Below are 14,710 nucleotides of genomic sequence, written 5' to 3'. Positions count from 1 at the left end.
TTCCTAATAGCATGCCAACATAAATACTTCAGCTTCTAATTGCCACCATTTACGTAGTACCTATCTGGGCATAGCTCTATTATGATATAATAAATTACGGAGAGGGAATTGATCAACAAAGATACAAAACAATGCACTGAACAGTAGATATATATGCTAGATTATTTGGTATTCAAACCCGAGATGCAGAATCCATATGACTGACTGTTGTCTTTGCCACTCAATTACACAAACCCTTTTATGTTTCTATAGTAGGACTTATCAAACTTTCTCTACTTGAAACCTTTTTTTGGGCCTCAGAATGTTTTGGAAGCTTTGGGGTATCTAGGCACATAAAATAGATATGCACATAGGACATTTACTGATTTTAGTTATAAATAAATTTACTTAAAACACATTCTTAAAATAGTAGCTGATGGCCTACAGTTTAAGAAGTTGAGTTCTAGAGCATCTGACCTACCCAGTGAAAAATAGGGTTCTCTGGAAGATACATATTTTAACACAATGATAAGACAACATTGAACAATGGTTCTGTACCCTGCTTCTGTGTTTTTCACGATGCCTGCCCCGCAAGCGCCTGCCTGCTGACTCAATCCACCTTTCAATGTCAAGGAATAATATTTGGATCTCTTTAGTGTGACCTGAATATGAGTATAAGCATATAAAACCTTAAAATCAACCAATACAGGTTTTACCATGTCTCAGAGGGTTAAGTTTAATTTTGTCAAAATTGCTCCTTCCTTTTGAATATTAGCAAAGTCATGTCCAACAGTTCACAAAGATATTTATTCCTTCTAAAACAAGACGGTGACATTTCCTTTGTGTCTCTTTGTGTCCCATAGAGGTAACCACATGCTCAATGTTTTCTGTCAATATATTAGCAAGTTTGTCTCAAAAAAATTTTCCAGTAGACAAAATATGAAGCTGTAGTTGTAAAAAGGTGTCTTTTAAGTACATGCATTGAAAATGGATGGGGTAATAACGTAGAAAATCTAGGGTAATAATAAACTACATGGTTTAGTTTTTTGATTCATTATATGTGCTTGAAACATCTATAATATTTTTAAGAACTAAGTATCGCCAAGCATTAAAGTGCTTTGCATATTTTATTTTAGATCTTGCACTATTTCTATTACACTTGGGAGAAAATGGTGTCACTGACCTAATATGTTACCTAAGGTCCTTCAAACAAGATGAACTTCCATATCATTTTTTTTGGTGGGGGGGGGAGGCTGGGGCTGTGTGTGGCGGGGCGGGGGGGAGAGGAAGGGGAGCGACACAACCAGTGGTGCTTATGTCCTACTTACTCCTGTTTCTGTGATCTGGGGTTGTTCCTAACTGTGCTCAGGGAACCACGAGGTGGTTGAGGTGGTTCGGGTCACACCCAACAGTACTCTGGGTTTATTTTTGGCTCTCTGTTTAGGGATCACTCCTGGTAGTGTTTGGAGACACTAAGTGGGCCTAGGATTGAACAATGGGATATGTCACATACAAGACAAGTGTAGGATAACATTGGTTTGTGCTTTCTCCTTTGCCACAAGGAGCTTAGGTTTTTGGAGTTATATCTATCATAATGCTCCCAAAGCACTGCCATTTCCTAGTATTCATCTTTAACTTCTCTGTGCTCTGCTTTCTCTACCTGTTAATCACTCATTTCCCCTAAGCAGTACCTGTGACTTGTAAAGTCAAATTCCTCAGAAATCTCTAATTTCATATTTGTAAGTGAAACATTGCTTTTGTCCTTCGTTCCCTTATGTCCTTTTGCATAGTTTACTTCAAAGCAATGTCCATTTTGTATAGACACAGGAAGATAGCTAATGCAATGCTTTTGTAACTTGGGAGCGAACTCACTTTGAATATTTTCCTTTGAGTGGATCTCCTGGATGCAGGAGATCTTTGTCTTTTTTTTAATTATTTCTACTGAACATGTATTAAGTGCCCAATTCTGATTTAAGCATCATATAAATTTTAGTCATAATCCCTGTATTTTATCAAAGAAAAAATGTATGGTTAGAGAGATTAGGTAACTTGTTTATTCTATTTTATTTAATTAGTGAATCACCCTGAGATAAAGTTACAGACTTACAAATTTTCATGCTTGTGTTTCATGATTCATACAATGATCGAGTAGCCATCCCTTCACCAGTGCCCATTTTCACCACCAATGGTCCCAGTATCCCTCCCACCACCCCCACCCTGTCCCCTCCACCCCACCCAGACTCTGTGGCAGGGCATTACCTTTTGCTCTCTCTAGGAGATCTTTGTCTTATCTTAGAAGAGCCTCCCTCAGAAGGAAGGACTTTCATATGTTGATTGTGCTACCTGACCTAAGTATAGTGCCTACCCCCAAAGCTTGGAGGTGGGGTTCCAGACCAAGGCTGCAAGACTGAATGCTGAGAGACTAGCATGGAATGGGAGCTTAGTGAGATTGGAACAGGCGGGTGGGGAGAATGGAATAAATGGCAACTGATCACCAACCAGTCTGGCTCCTGTTTTATTCTCCTTTTATTCATCATCATCAGCCATTCAGAGAGGGATAGTGGCCTAACCACTGAACTCTCATGGAGAGAGAGCATGACACATTTTTATTTTGTGATGCAATAGCACAGAGGGTAGGGTTTTTGCTTTGCATGCGGCTGACCCAGGTTCGATTCCTCCGTCCCTCTTGGAGAGCCTGGCAAGCTACCCAGAGTATCGCACCCTTATGGCAGTGCCTGGCAAGCTACCCGTGGTACATTTGATATGCCAAAAACAGTAACAACAAGTCTCACAATAGAGATGTTACTGGTGCCCGCTCAAGCAAATCGATGAGCATCGGGATGACAGTGACAGACAGTATAGTGATTACACAATAAGGGCATTAACTATATGACCCAAATACATTTCTTTTGAAAACTTCAGATTTTTGTTATGTTTTGCTTTGTTTTGGGCCATACCAAGCAATGATCAGTGATTATCGCTCTGTATTCAGGAATCACTCCTGACAGAAATCAGGGGAACATATAGTTTACTAGAATTGAGCCGAGTGCAGCCACAGGCAAGACAAGCTCCCTGCTTGCTTTACTTTCCTCCTGACTCTCAACTTCAAATATTTTTAAAATAGAGTCATGCATTAATACACATTTTTTTCCATCAAAGTTTTATGACTGCTATAGAATAATCTTATAGGGACTGAAGTGAGAGTACAGTGGGATGGGCATTTGCCTTATATACAGTTGAACAGGTTCAATCCACAGCACTTCATATGATTCCCTGAGAACTGCCAGGAGTGATAAGCACAGAGCCAGGAGAAAGCTGTGAATACTGCAGGGTGTAGTAAAACAAAATAAATAATTTTGTAATTTCTTTAATAAAAATTTAAAAAGTCTTCCTTTAATCTGTTGACTAAAATGAGTCTATAACTAGAAACACTAAGAACATTTTAGATATCATTTTTCTACCATTGATAGAAAGTCATAAGTTTTCAGCTGAGACAAGTGTGGAAAAGACATGACAGATACATTTTCAAAATAAGCATGCCATAAAAGTGATTGGTAGAACATATTTTATGCAGTTAAATTTTACATTTTCTCCCCAAATTTTGCAAGCAGCAAACCCTGAAATCTGTCTTATGCCAAAAAGAGATGACTAATTAGAAGCCTAAAAATGAATCCTAGATCTTCATTTCTTTTTTCACTTCAGGACTATATATTCAGAAAAGATGAAAAGACTATGTTGTTTAGAAGGTCTTTGGTTCTGTCCAGTATCTGCATGATGGTATCAGAATGACAGCTCAGACACTTATCTGGATAAGGCAAACCCATGTCAGAGCACAACATCATAAAAACACATGCGGCTTGAAGATAAAGAAAGATCATTGTATTATGGTGACTGCTAGCAGAGGTAAGTGTATCTTGCTATAAATCTAAGCCTTGAATAGCATGGAGTATCATAATGTAATTGCCATTTGGAATTATTTTGCTGCCTAATTCAAGTAGATTAGAAGGGTCTAATTTTTGTAACAATCCCGAAGCCTTGCCTTATGGCATCCATTATTATACAATTTTAGTCTTGAATCAGTATGAGCTTTATCTCTAGTTATGATGTTCACATCCCCATAAGTATGAGGAGGATCAATAAAAAAGGAAACCAGCAAATTGTAGGCTTTGCAATAAATCTAAGGTATTAGGTGGACATAATTTAAACAGTTGTTTCTCTTTTTTTCTGAAGAATAAACACATAACAGGGAAAAATGGGGCTCTAAAGGGATTATGCATTCCTAAATATTTTATAGCTGCGTTAAATGCAATGTTGTGCTTTAGTTCCGCCACTGAATATTTGCTGATGATCATTTGCTCACCAACTAGAAACCCAAAAGATGTGATTTGAGGTTTTTGTGGGTGGTTTTCAGTCTTGGCCCTTCTGTCAGTGTTTCACTGCATGATTGTAAAGAGCAACTCTTTGCATGTGAGAAGACAGATGCTGGTGATTGAAGCAGGGAAACGCACCGCAGTGCTTTTACTCAGCTGATATTTAATGATTTACCATTTAATGTAGCTCATCTTTCATAACCCTGAGTTCAAACAGAAGCAGCTGCTATTAGGGATACAATAATATTGAACTTCCCACCAAGGACCTAAGAGAGCATCTTATGTAGTTTTAGCAACCAGACCCATCTGGCCTTTCCCCTAAGTACGACAACTAAAGGAGAGAAACAGTTTACTTCCCGTCAATGGGGTCCTGGACAGAATGTATAATTATGCCAGCTAAAGATTTTCAAATCAAAACTCCTTGTGTTAACATCACTCTGGAACACTGGAGGACAAAACAATGCACTTTATCACATAATCAAAAGAACACTGAAAAAACTGAGAAAATGTATGGAAAATCATGCTGAGCTCAAATCAATAAAAAGGTGTCTGGTTTCAATCCTGGAAAATAAACATTTTTTTCTGATAATTTCCATTTGCTTTTAATGTGTTGGAGATTTTTGGGTATTTTTAAAAGGGTGCATTCCTCTGAGGTTTAAAAATGTCTAATTATAGATATTTAGATAAATGGATAGTATATTGTAAAATTTTGGCATATACATGATAGATTAATTTCTTAAAACATTATTTTTAGGGGCTGGAGCGATAGCACAGCGGGTAGGGAGTTTGCCTTGCATGCGGCCAACCCGGGTTCAAATCCCAGCATCCCATATGGTCCCCTGAGCACTGCCAAGGGTAATTCCTGAGTGCAGAGCCAGGAGTAACCCCTGTGAACTGCCGGGTGTGACCCCCCCAAAAAAAAAGCAAAAAAAAAAAATTAAAAAAAACATTATTTTTAAATGAAAGCACGAATCTATTAGTGGGGGACTGTCAAACAGTTGATGCAAATTATGTATTCTTATAAAGTAGAATGTTTTAAATACATAGCTTCTTTCCTAAGTTAATATCTTTCAATTAGGAAAGAAGCATTTCCTAATTAAATCTGTTTCATTTTAACGATATTGGTGAGGAGTGACAAAGTAGATGGGTAGATCCTCTATCTACTTTTTTTCTATCTTGTTTGAGTGAAATGCTAACATTTATAAATTAAAATTTACAAGGTAAGAAGAGAACTAAGAGCTTTCATTACAATAATACGCCTAGTGTCAGCAACTATTGCCTAGTGGTCACTATATCTAATTTCTTAACTGCTTCTGGTACAATGAGAATAATTTTTTTCCCAATAATATATTTCTAAATAGACAGTGAAGGCAGTTCGACTTCATTATAATATGTCTTTACTATGAGAAACATAATTTAGTGGTGTCCCATCCAATGAGATTAAATGAATTAAAATTACTGTATGAGTTTCTTCCACCCCACTATAGCATTTTTCATTTTAAAGCAAGTGTCAGTCCATTCCTCATGGGATTTTCCTACAAAGATCTTTTAAAATATGTTTTGCCTATGCTTCACAAGCAATTTTATTTACTTCTATGCATCATTGAAAAACTGTGTCCTAGAGTTATTTATTCATTTTGCAAAGTTTGATGATGTTTTCAGATTTTTCATTTGGCAAGTAAATAAATAATTTGCATAGCATTTATAATTATACAATTATAACATTTGAAAATATAAAGGTTTCTTTATAAGGCTTCTGAAAAAGGATTAGTCCAAAGAGTAAATGTGCTCTTCCTAACATGCTAATGCTATAAAACTGATAGAAAGCTCTTTTATCTGCTTTAAAAGCTGAGTTCCACTGCCTGCTCAGTCACCGGCCCAGTGCATAGAATCTCTGGATTCTCAGCCTCATCAATTGCAGAGAAAGCCATTCAGTTGTTTATTTATTCGAAGCATCTAAGAGAATGCCATGTGGAGAAATGGATACATTAGTGTAGGGAATTGGGCCAAAATTATCATGATTTCATTTAAAAAGAAATGATCAAAGTACACATTCTATTTTAACTTGGAACTGTTTAGATAAGTTGCCACAAATGGGAAAACAGGTATAAATGTATCAACCTCAAAAAGTCAGAGCGTTTGATTTGGAACTCATTCCAAATTTATGACTTCAGCCTGAACACAGACAGGTATTTAACAAAATTTTTATTTCCCAATTTGCCCAATTCTAAGATTTATAGAAGCTCTAATTTGAACCATGGCAGAAACACCATTACAGAAACAGTGGGGGGGAGGTTCTCAAAAATTTTAATTTTAATTGTTTCCAGGTCCGAGTGTACAGTATGTGTAGAAGTATACATTTTAAAGCCATGTTTCAAATGTTTAAACTTTCAAAACAATTACTGCTTGAGTTTGGTTCTGTTTTGTTCTATTTTGATTAACCACCATATTTGTTGTGGGACTGTTGCTGGCCATGTTTTCACAAATAGAGTTTCATTTTTACTGAGCAGGAGCACTCAAGTGAATGTTGTTAGAGCACTCAAGGAAACTGAACATTTTACAATTGCATGTTAATATGAATGATTGCCAAGTAAGTTTCTTAAAATAAGTTTCTAAAAGAGGGAAGAAGGAGGCAGGGAGATAACACAAAGTACTGCAAGGGTTGCTGTGCGAGAGTGAGGCCCTGAGTTCTAACCATAACACCTCACACCTTAACACCTGCCCACTCCCCCACCAGGATCACCAGGTGTAACCCTGTGTTCCCCAGGCACCACTCAGGTGATCCTGGTGACTCCGGATACTGCAGTGGACAAGCAATTGAAGCAAACTGTTAGGCTTGCCACACAATTTGGCAGGGGAGGGTTCTGGGCCCTTTGAGAACTGCCTAGGAAACACAGCCCCCAGCCCTCCACCCCAAACAAACAAACACATTAAAAACAAACAAACAAAAATCTTTTTTTTTTCTTTTTGGGTCACTCCTGGCATTGCACAGGGGTTACTCCTGGCTCATGCACTCAGGAATTATTGCTGGTGGTGCTCTGGGGACCATATGGGATGCTGGGAATCGAATCGAACCTGTGTTGACCGCATGCAAGGCAAACACCCTACCTGCTGTGCTATCGCTCCAGCCCCACAAACAAAAATCTTTAAAGGGGAATAAAGCCATGAAGTTAAATGGTCATGAAAAGAAGAGTCTAAATGGTACCACACACACCTAAGAAGTGGCAGTCAGAGTTAATATCAGTACTTCCGACAAAAGCTTGGGACAATTGACTTAAAATAAGTCACCAACCAAATCACACAATGACTCAATGACTCTGCATGTGTGTGTGTGTGGGGGGGGGGTGACTTGAGCCACAGTGCTCAGGACTTCCTCCTGGCCTTGTAGTCAGAGATCACTCCAGACAAGGCTTGGAAAACCATATGGGTGCTGGAGATGGAAGCCAGGTCAGCCCCATGCAAGGCTCTACCTGCTCTACCATGCTCTACCTGCTGAACTCTTGCTCTCTCCCGCTTTCGTTTTTTTTTTTTTTTTTTTTTTTTTTTTGGTTCCCAAGAGGTGCTCTAGGGACTGAAGGGCCACTCCTGGCCACTCTAAGCTAAAAGGGCTGGCAGTTCAAAGTTCAACAAGAGGGCTGAGCATGCAAAGCTGTTCAGGTTCTGTCATGCTGTCATGCTCCAGTTTACCCAGCCACTTCAGCAATGCTTGGGGATATGAAAATTTTTAAATTAGTAAAAGGTAAACTGAGCAATGTGTCACAGCTTCTTGAAAGGAATCATCAACCTTAGAAGCAAGAAAACTGTGACTGAACTCAAATTATGAAATAATAAGCAAAAATTTCCGTGGGAGAATGGTAGCCCCTAGTATACCAAGTAGATAGTCATAGATAGTTATAGATAGATCTATCCTGACCTTCAGCACACAGAAATATTGTTTTATAGGAAATCATAAAGAGGGAGTAAAAGATGCTTGTTGTACCTAGCTTAAACTGTGGCATGAAAAGAGAAATATCCTAACGCTTAATGTAGTGATTCTTAAAGTATGGTCTGAGGACCACTTGCATAATAATCACCTGGGAAACATTTAGAATGTCACCATTTTCTGGGCTCTGTTCCATACGGAACCAAATTCTACCTAAATTCAAAGTAAACCTGCCTTACTTCATATAGAATCACAGGTTTTACTATTTACATAGCCACAGGTACATAGACAACTCTCAAATTCACAATGTAAAGGCATATATTTAGTTCTGTGTGATCACTTAGGATTACAGGTCAAATCAAAGCAAACTAGTGAGGTTACTTTAACATATGGAATAAAGAGAATGTGTAGTGTTTGCTGCTGCTTCCTTGCATTGGTAGGTTATCACACATATAACGTTTACTCAACTAATACATTTTGAAAGAATAAAAATGCTATTTTGTTCATTCCAATGCACATCATTTATATACTAAATATGTATGAGATAATGTACAATAATGTACAGCAAATTAGAATTAAGTGTTCAAATGAAGCTGATTATCTTATCTACTACAAACAGATAATAGCATTTGAAAGAAAGTGGAGTTACAGAGGAGGCAATTTATGAAGGACAAGCTTAAATATAATTTTAAACTTTTTACAAGTCCCTGATAATATAAATGATAAGTAGCTGGAAAGATAGCACAGCAGGTAAGGCACTTGCTTTGCATGCGGCTGACACCAGTTCAATTGCAGGCATCCTATATGGTCTCCTGAGCATTTCCTGGGGGAGCAACCCCAGTGCCAGGAGTAACCCTTGAGCACTTTTGGGTGTGACCAAAACCAATATAATACATATGTGTGTGTGCATGTATCTTTGTGTATAGACATATCATATATAGGAGTCATGTATTTTCTAACCATTGATTTGAATAAATTTTAACTTTTTGGGCAGCCTCCCAAGTGGCACTTAGGTGATCTTAACTTTGTAAAAGTTACACCCAAAAATGGTTATGATAAATATGATTTCTGCATTTAGGAACACATTTATTATACTTCAGAGACCAACACCATGAAAGTGCTTTATTTTACATATTTGCTGAAAATAACCATGTCTATTTTAGCAATAAAAAATGAGAAACTCATTTTACAGAATAATTAATTCATTCAGTAAATACCTACCAGTTGTATAACTTGGTTCATGGTTAAATAATACATAATTCCTGACTATGAAAAGCACAAAGCTCAGGATAGTGAAATAAGTAAATTATATTACAAAAGAAAAGGGCAAATATAGGTCTATAAACATGTGTCATATTTTATTGATGAACAGTAGTATATCAGAGATTATAATTTCTTTAACCTCTGCCATGTGTCTGTTTGAAGACCACATAATTTAACGGGTAAACATGTATTTGAAGGTCAAGGTCAAGAACTAACTGCAGGAACGCAGCTTCCCTGGGCCCTGCAGTGGTGGCCTAGAAGGAAACTGTCTCTTTTTAATGTAACTGGCTATCCACTGAAGTCTGGAGATCAGATTCAGGTCACACTCCTTGGGAGCAATTGTGAACAAAAGGCAGCATATTTACATCTAATTCTTTGTTGAAGTGAGCTGTCAGAGGTTTAATAAACATGTATTCAATTGTTTACAGCACATCATTAAGAACAGCACTAATATTTCCTCTTCCTCTTATCATATCTTAGTTGGGAACACCTTCTTCCCTACTATTGTTCCATGGGTGCGTCTACATCCTGCTTCTTTTGGGAGCGGGAAAGAGGGACATATCCGGAGGTGCTCAGAGTTTACTCCTGGCTCTGTACTCAGGGATCACTCTTGGTGGTGCTCCGGGGACCATAAGGAGTTTCATGGTATTGAACCCAGGTTAGCAGTGAGCAAAGCAAGCGCCCTACTCACTGTTTATTTTTCCATCCCAACATGCTACAACCTTTGTAAAGATGTATTTAACCACTTTAATACTTTTGTCCATTTAATTGATGGCTAGTCCTTAACTACTGAGACCACTATTGCATAATTTTAACAAAGAGTTTACACACAGACACACACACATGCATACAAACACACACTGATATCTCTTAATTAAGAATGTGATAGGTAGATGAAGGTATTTGGCAATAATTGAAATCAGTAAGTCATTAAAAAGTCTATCATGATGCTACTAATTTGTTTGTAATAGCCTTCTAATTGCAGCATACAAACAAAGATAAATGTGGGTTGGACTATATGTAAAAAGTATCAATCTTCTCTTTTCCAGTTAAAGCAATTATAATTTCTACTAAGGTAGGGCTGAAATAAGGATAGAAAGCTATATCCTCTGCCTTTGGCTGACAAGCTTCTAATGCTCAGATGCCTTTTGTGAAAGGTGTTCTCACTTTGCAAAATGTTTGTTGTCACTTGGTAGCATTGTGTAGTCTAGAAGAAATCACAGAGATGCAGGTGTCTTATGAATAATCAGGTGGGAAATAGAAGATGATCAAACTTCCTCTTAACCCTATGAGTCAAATAGGAATGACAAAAGATTTTCCTTTGAAATGGTGAGGAGAGTGAAACTGAATTTTAAAATGTCTCGCATACAAGTGAAGATAGTGCTTTACACAAGCCTTTCTTAAAGAAACAAAACCTGCTTTTTAGAGCTATTTTCATCACGAGAATACAACTGGAGCCTGCGATTAAATTCAGCAGCTGTTTAACAATGCCAGAAACACTTATGAATCCTCAAATCGTTTCCTTCAAGCAAAATAATATCCTCCAAAGAGCACACTTGGAATTTATTCCCCACTGACACAGAGGGAAGAGTGCCACCTATTGAATCATGGCCTGAGTATTCCTGGCACCTTGATGGGCCTCCCCAGTCTCCCTTCCACCCACCCAGGAGCACATCCTGTTTCCCTCAGGACGAGGGTGTATTAATGCTCAGAGGTTCACATATGAGTATACTCATATCATGCTCTATAATTCTAAGAAAACACATGAATTTTAATCAGTTTTTCAAACAACCAGGCCTCTCTTCTCATTTAGTAGAATGGAAAAAATTCACTTTTATTACCTTAAAGATGCCAAACAGTGCCATTTTATTACTGTGGGAAGCTGGAAGTCATTTCCGAACTCTTTTGGCAGGGGTGCTATGTAGAGCATCCAATTCAGTCCTTTAAGTGTCTTCTGAGAACCACCGCACAAACTGTGATTTACTGTCTTCAGGAGTTAAAGGGACTCTTTCTACCCTGGAACTGTGGAAAGAAAGGTAAAGTATATTTAAGGAACATCCATGGGTCCCAGAAAGAATATAAGGCAGCACGGAACGAGCCAGATAAAGAATACTTGATAATCTCAAATATTTTTTGAACTTGTAACTTTTCATTGTTTTAAAGAATTATGTTGGTGCCTATAAAAGTTAGGATAAATTTTATATATTGATCAATTGGTCTTGAAATCAGTGACTAGAAGCTCTATATTCCTGTCTCACTGATTGAATCCTAGGTAGGTTTTGACACACAACTGCAATAGAGATAGTTTATACATATAACATTTATATTATATAATGTACCTATGGATATTTAATTAGGCATATGAGTATATTAAACACAAATAATAAACATATTACACAACATGCTCTCCCACCACCCAGTGTGGTAGTATCTAAATTTTAGAAACAAGTATTGACTGAATAGGCAACAGTAAAAGAAGAAAAAAAAGGCATATTTTTAAATGTATGTAAAGCAGAAGATAGTAAGATCATAGCCATTCTTCATGGTACTTAGTAGTAACAAAGAACATTTTAAATTTATATGTTCTTTTGTTAACTCAGAATCTTTAGTAGCTCAACATTATATTAGTTGAGGAGCTGCTATTATATTTTTAAAATATACATATATCCTCACATGTGCCTATTTTCCCCTCACTAACATTTTCTTTGGAGATTTCAAGGTGAATTTGTGTCATCATAAACATTAGGCTACTGGGGGTAAAATCACAGTAAAATACAAACTAGCCACAAATCAGAAAATATATTACATATATATCACTGTCATCCTGTTGCTCATCAATTTGCTTGAGCAGGCACCAGTAATGTCTTCATTGTGAGACTTGTTATCACTGTTTTTGGCATATTGAATATGCCATCGGTAGCTTGCCAGGCTCTGCCATGTGGGCGGGATACTCTTGGTAGCTTGCTGGACTCTCTGAGAGGAATGGAGGAATTGAACCCAGGTCAGCCACGTGCAAGACAAACACCCTATCCACTGTGCTATCACTCCAGTCTTAATGGGAGTAATAATATATCTTAGTACCTGATAAACAATGGGCTTTATATAAATACCTGATGAAATAATTAATGGATAAAATTTACCATCACAGGAAAACATTGTATCATATAAAATGTTATAAGCTGCCTCATAGTGAAAATGGAAATCTAATATATTCTCCTTTTTTAACAAAAATAAGTGAATTTTGTATTTTAAGAATCTATCTTTTGGAGGCTGGATCAATAATATAGCAGGTAGGGCATTTTCCTTGTACTCGGCTGATGTGGTTCAATTCCCAGCATCACACATGGTCCCTGAGCACCGCCCTGAGTGCAAAGCCAGGAATAACCCCTGAGCATTGTTGGGTGTGACCTAAGAAGCAAAAAAAAAAAAAAAAAAAAAAACCACCAATCTTTCCTTGAGTTTATAGTCTATTTTGGGGGGTAGGGTGAAGGTTTGGATCAGAACTAGTGGGTATGCTCAGAGAACCATACATTGCATCTGGCATATGGTATGTGCAAGGCCTTGTCCACTGTACCCATCGCTCTGGCATTTATAGTCTTAAGATTTGACTAATGGTTAATTCTCTTCTTGTTATAAAAACAAAACAAATTATTTATAGAAAAAGGTCTCACCGATAAGTACACTAAAATTTATCCATTTAAATTGGAGGGGGGAGAGTTGAGGCCACACTCAGCAATGCTGAAGGGCTCTCTTGGCTTTCTATTTGCAGGTAGTTTTCGGGGATCAAAGTTGGCAAGTACCTCAACCCCTGTACTATCCCTCCAATCCTGCATTCAGAAGAGGATACTGCATTCATAAGCCGTATCATAAAGGTAGTACCGTGAGAGCATGCATTTTCCATGTATTTTTTTAAGGCAAAATGAGTGTTTTCTTAGAGTGCTATAATTAATAAGAAAGTCTTTCTTCTGAGAGGTAGGTAGATATAATCTGACACTTGGAGTAGCACAATATTCAAATTTGTGGTCTGCTCCTTGTTAGAATCAGGATCATAGATTTATTCTGAAGGAGAAGATTCACACTTGGCATTAGGTTTAGGACTTCGTGCTGTTTTATTGTTAAGTCTAAGAGGGGTAGCAGAGGCCAAATCTTCAAGTAGCACCTGTGAGGCAAATGGAGGAAAGCAGAGGGTCTCAGTCTGCTCCTCCATCTAAAGGAATCCAGAGACCAAAAGTCTAAAATCAAATGTTTAAGCTTTGACATGGACATAACTGAAAAACAGAGAACACTTAAAACATTTATCACTAGCTTATTGAACCATATTAATGGTTATTAAAATAAAGAAATAGAAACAAAATGGTATTTCACAATGAGGTAGAAAATAATTCTTTATAATATATCTGTTTTATGTATCCTAGAAGAAACTCTGCCTATTTAAACCTGGCCGATATAATAGACTCATACATGTTAAAAATATATATATATACTTTATAATTTTTTCTATCCATCCAAGGCCAGTCTTCATTCAATCATTTATAGCATCCTCATAGTGTATCCATACATCATTTCCTTCTTTTATTAATTCTTAAACCAAACCTGTTTTGTGTGCTTGCTCTGTGACAATTATTTTTACTAATGATATTAAGACATAGGGAAAAAATTAAGATGGAATATCATCCCTCAGGGACCTAAGAGTGTAGTTGGAAAGGAAGTTATGTATGTCAGTACTTCACAGTATGATAGATATTATGAAAGAACTGCTTTGTGGAGATACAAGGGCTTGTTAATAATTTCGGTGTATCTGGAAAGGTTAATATTGCAGCCAAACTTTAAAATAAGAGAATAAGATAGTTGGTGAAGAGGAATGTTTCCAGGGAAAAGACATGCATATGCAGAATGTATCCTTAGTAGCAGAATTTGTTTTTATTCAAAACATAATCATTTAACAAAACTCCACTCCTTTATACACAGCATGGTATAATGATTCACTGAATAATGAACTGGGGAGGCAATATAGGTTAATAGATCTAAATCCTGGCTTACCTCTCCTTTTAAAATGAATTCATCAATTTCAGTTTTTCCTTTCTCCCTTTGCTGTTGTCTTGATGTTTAAATGTTGCACACTTGGTTATGGTGCTCAAACACACTTACAGTATGACAGACATCACTTGTGTGGCAC

At 37.2% G+C, this 14,710-nt stretch overlaps 1 protein-coding gene and 1 long non-coding RNA gene across 4 annotated transcripts in view; one reads left to right on the top strand and one right to left on the bottom strand.

Moving 5' to 3' along the window:
* ADGRL2 (adhesion G protein-coupled receptor L2) overlaps window positions 1-11,471 on the bottom strand; it is a 569,912-nt gene extending 558,441 nt beyond the window's left edge. Inside the window, exon 1 of the mRNA XM_055138189.1 lies at window positions 11,376-11,471. The gene's annotated coding sequence lies outside the window, so the exon portion shown is untranslated. The remainder of the gene's footprint in view (window positions 1-11,375) is intronic.
* Window positions 3,636-14,710, top strand: part of LOC129404842 (uncharacterized) — a 198,985-nt gene continuing 187,910 nt past the window's right edge. For all 3 annotated transcript variants that reach the window (XR_008630184.1, XR_008630183.1, XR_008630182.1), the window contains exons 1-2: window positions 3,636-3,882; window positions 13,304-13,406. This is a non-coding gene — a long non-coding RNA (uncharacterized LOC129404842). The remainder of the gene's footprint in view (window positions 3,883-13,303; window positions 13,407-14,710) is intronic.

Source organism: Sorex araneus, chromosome 5 (genome assembly GCF_027595985.1).
Source record: "Sorex araneus isolate mSorAra2 chromosome 5, mSorAra2.pri, whole genome shotgun sequence".
Taxonomy (NCBI): domain Eukaryota; kingdom Metazoa; phylum Chordata; class Mammalia; order Eulipotyphla; family Soricidae; genus Sorex; species Sorex araneus.
Note: the sequence above shows the minus strand (reverse complement) of the source record. Positions and strands in the feature narration are given on the sequence as shown.